We start from the raw sequence: 4,591 nt of genomic DNA, 5'->3' as shown, positions 1-4,591 counted from the left end.
AACCATTCTTACTCCAGAGCTACACAAAAACTGGTGGTGGGCTGGTACTCCAGTTTGTCAACCTCCAGTCTAAAGCACAAATCTTGAAGGCACAGACTCTAGCGTGGGTTCTTGCTCAGCCTTTTCCTAACTCTTGTTTTTCCCTGACCTCTTTTCTAACTCTTGTCAGCCCCCTGCCCTCTAAGCCACTCCCCCCAAAGCCCCTGCAAAACAGGCAGAATACAATAAACAAAACGGCAATAGTAAATCCTTCCCTATCAATAATTAGACGTAATTGACAAAACATAATGGAGAAAACGCAAGGGAACTGCGGTTTCTGGCTCCGCCACCGGCTTAGGGGGCTCACTCATATCCACCATGAGCTAGGACTTTGTGCAAAATGCAGCGAATCCCTGTATGGCCCCAAATACATACGGATGGATGATGGCCCCGACTGTGTGCCCTGCTATGACAACACCTTTGCCACCGCCTGTGCTGAGTGCCAGCCGCATGTGGGGCACGACTCAAGGGAGGTGTTCTACCAAGACCGCCACATCCAGGTGGGCTGCTGCCGGTGCCAGAGCTTCTCTTGCCAGTACAGTGAGCTGCTGTGCATTGACTGCTGCAGCAGTGCCTTGTCCTGGGAGTTCACCTGCAGGGTACGCCGTCATGCCTGGGTCCCGGAAGCTGGAATGCAGAAGAGGCCAGACAGGGCCCGAGCACTGCTTTTGGTGCAGAGGTTTGTGAACAGCTGCTGGGCTCCTGTTCCTTTGTGCCCCACAAGCTCATTACTGCGTGCCCTGCCAGGAGAACAAGCTTTCTCCTCACCGTACCCTCCGCAGCCAGTCATTGACATAGGGTGCATAACATACCATGATCAGCCTTGGCATCAAGAATGCCTGGTCTGCACAGGGAGCCAAATGCGCATGGCAGAGCAGCAGTTTGCTTCCAGGGATGATGATCCCTACTGAGTGGCCGGTTTTGGAGAAGTGTTTGCACCCAAGTGCAGCAGCTGCAAATGTAGCATCATAGGACTGGGTGGAGGCAAGTACGTGCCCTTCTAAGACCACCACTGGCACCACAGCTCCATCTCCTGTGCCCTCTGTGCCACCTCCCTGATGGGCCAAGGATTTGTGGGGGGGCTGGAGACCAAGTGCTGTGCCAGGGGTGCGGCCCATCAGGCCTTGAACCAGGACTCCTGGGTCCATAGCCTTTTAAACCAGGGCTCCAGGACTAAGGCTCCTTTTCTAAACCACCTTTGGAACCCAGTTGGGGTCCTTCTGGGCTCCAGGATTCAGCCTCCATGCTCTAACATACCCAGACTGGTACTTGTTTACCCAGGCCCCCCAAACCTGGGATCTTATGGAGCTTCCATGATTCAAATCCCCGCTGCAAGCCTAGACTCCAGAATTTAGCCATCTTCCCTATAGTCTGGGTTCCTAGACCAAAACTTCTTCCCAAATCAGGGCTCTAGACTCAACCTTCCAAACCTGGAATCTGGGACCCAGGCCCTCTTCAATCTTGACTTCTTTCCAGAGACTTTAGTTCTCCCATGGGTGCCTGAGAAGTCCTCAAAAGTGGAGTATATTCAGGCTTGACCCTCCTCACCCCATGCCACCCAACCTCAAGGCTAGGGCTCTCTGGGCAGCAAATCAGGAGTTCACTGTTTAAGGAGGTTCTATAGTATTGCCCAGTCGTGTCTGTTGAATGTTTTCTGATTTCATTTCAGCTCCATTCTGCCCACAGATGGGCAGAGGGATGGGACTGGTTCACCTGCCTCCCAGATTTTGCAATAAAGCAGTGTGAGGAAAAAATAAAAATAATGAAAACGAAGAATTTACCCTTCCCCCAAACTGAATAGGAGGTGATAGTTCCAAATTTATTTTGTAAGTCCTGCATATCTGATACCAAAACCAAACAAAGAAAACTATAAGAAATGAAAATGATAGGCTAATATCATTGATGAATATAGATGCAAAAATCCTCACCAAAATACAAGTAAACTGAATTCAATAGTACATTAAGAATATCATACATTATGATAAGTGGGATTTATTTCTGGGATGCAAGGATGGTTCAACATATGCAAATCAATAAATGTGATAGATCACATTAATAAAATGAAGAATAAAAATTACAAGATCATCTCACTAGATGCAGAAAAAGCATTTAAAATACACACTCATTCAGACAAAAACTCTCAACAAACTAGGTATAAAAGGAATGTAACTCAACATAATAAAGACCACATTTGATAAGCCCACAGCTAACATCATACTCAATAGTAAAAAATTGAAAATTTTTCTCTAAGATCAGGAATAAGAAGAGGATGTCAATTCTCACCACGTTCATTCAAGATAAGTAGTGGAAGTCCTATGAAAGAAAAAGTCCCAGGTGAGAAAAAAAAATGCATTCAAATCAGAAAGGCAGAAATAAGACTTATCTTTTTGCAGGTGACATGACTTATATGAAAACTCCATACATAAAAAATTATTAGAGCAAATAAATGGATTCAGCAAAATTATACAATACAAAGTCAACATGCAAAAAACAGTTGCATTTCTATACATTAACAACAAACCATCTGACAGGGAAATTAAGAAACAATCTCATTTACGTAGCATCAAATAATAAAATACTGTAGAATAAACTTAACAAAGGAAGTAATGAAGTTCACTGAGAATTATAAACATTTCCAAAATAAAGAAAGCATATTAAAGAAAGCATATATATATATATATATATATATATATATATATAAAGATATTTTGTGTTGATGAAATGGAAGACTTGATATTGTTAAAATGTCCATACTACCTAAAACAATTTATAGATTCAATACTATCTTTTAAAAAACCCAATGACATTGTTGACAGTAATGGAAAAGACAATTCTAAAATTCACAAAGACCCAGAATAGGCACAGATATCATGAGAAAGAAGAACAAAGCTGGAGGCATCACACTTCCTGATTTCAAATATATTGCAAAGCTATTTTAAGCACAACAGTACAATACATGAATAAAGACGGACATATGGATTGATTGAACAGAATAGGGAGCCTAGGAATAAACCCACTGATCTTTTAACAAAGGTGGCAGGAAGACACAATGGGAAAAGGAAAAGTATAGTTTCTTCAACAAATGGTGCTGGGAAAACTGGGTATTCACATGCAAAAAAAAAAAAAAAAAAAGAATCAGATCCCTACCTTATACCATGCTCAAAAATCAACTCAAAATTAAAGACTTAAACACAGACCTGAACTATCAAACTCCTAGAAGTAAATGTAGAGGAAAAGCTTTTTGACATTGGTCTTGGCCATGATGTTTTGAATATAACAATAAGAACACACAGACAACAAAGGTAAAAGTACTCAAGTGAGACTACATCAAATCATAAACCCTCTGCACGAATATGGAAACAATCAAAAGAATGAAAAGAAAATGTACAGAATGGAAGAAAACTTGCAAACTGTCTATCTGGTAAGGAGTTGATTTCCTAAGTATGTAAGAAATTCATCCAAGTTGATAGCAAAAAAAACCCCAAATAACCCAATTGAAAAATGGGCAAATGACTTGAAAAGACATTTTTCCAAAGATATATAAATGACCAACAGGTATGCGAAAAGCTGCTTGACATTATTATCAGGAAAATGCAAATCAAGACTACAATGAAATATCACCTCACACCTGTTAGGATGGCTATTACACATTTTAAAAAGATACTGGGTGAGGATGTGAAGAAATTGGAACCCTTGTGTACTTTTGGGAATGTAAAATGGTTCAGCAGCTATGGAAAACAGTAGGGAGTTTCCTCAAAAACTCAAAGTAGAACTACCATATGGTCCAGCTATCCCACTTCTAGGTACATATCAAAAAGAATTGAAATCAGGATCTCAAAGAGATATCTGCACTCTCATGTTCACTACAGCATTATTCATAATAGCCAAGATACAGAAAAAAACCAAGTGTCCATTGGTAGATGAATGAGTAAAGAATATATGGTATATGCATAGAATTGAATATTCTTCAGCTTTACAAAGGAAGAAACTCCCAGCATTTGTGACAACATGGATGAACCTGGAGGACATTATGCTAAGTGAAATAAGTCATTCACAGAAGGACCAATACCGCATGATTTCACTTATATGAGGTATCTTAAATGGTAAAACTCTTAGAAGCAGAGAATACAATAGTGGTTGCCAGAAGCTGAAGCATGACCCGTAGGGAAAATAGTGAGTTGTTCATTTGTTCATTGGGTATAAAAATTTGGTTTGAGAGATGAATGAGTTCTGGAGATCTGCTGTCTAATAGTTAACATTATGGTACTGTGTACTTCAGAATTTAAAGGGTAAATCTGATAATTGTTCTTACCACACACAAAAAAAACAAAAACAAAAAATCAAGGGTGGTAGAGGAAGCTATTAATGTGTAGAGAAAGAGTGTAAATGGGAGATCTCTGTATCTTCCTTTCAATTTTGCTATGAACCTAAAACTGTTCTAAAAAAAAAAATCTTAAAAAAAACCAAACAAAGCAAAGGGACACAAGGAAACTCTGGAAGTGTTGGATATGTCTATTCCTAGATTGTAGTGATGGCATCATGGCTGCTTGTA

General features: G+C 40.3%; 1 pseudogene; it reads left to right on the top strand.

Moving 5' to 3' along the window:
- Positions 1-287: 287 nt before the first annotated feature.
- LOC122490969 lies at positions 288-1,189 on the top strand (annotated as a pseudogene).
- The last annotated feature ends 3,402 nt before the right edge of the window (positions 1,190-4,591 follow it).

This window comes from Prionailurus bengalensis, chromosome C2 (assembly GCF_016509475.1).
Source record: "Prionailurus bengalensis isolate Pbe53 chromosome C2, Fcat_Pben_1.1_paternal_pri, whole genome shotgun sequence".
NCBI classification, from domain to species: domain Eukaryota; kingdom Metazoa; phylum Chordata; class Mammalia; order Carnivora; family Felidae; genus Prionailurus; species Prionailurus bengalensis.
The sequence above is the reverse complement of the archived record's forward strand: the minus strand, read 5'-3'. Positions and strand labels throughout refer to the sequence as shown.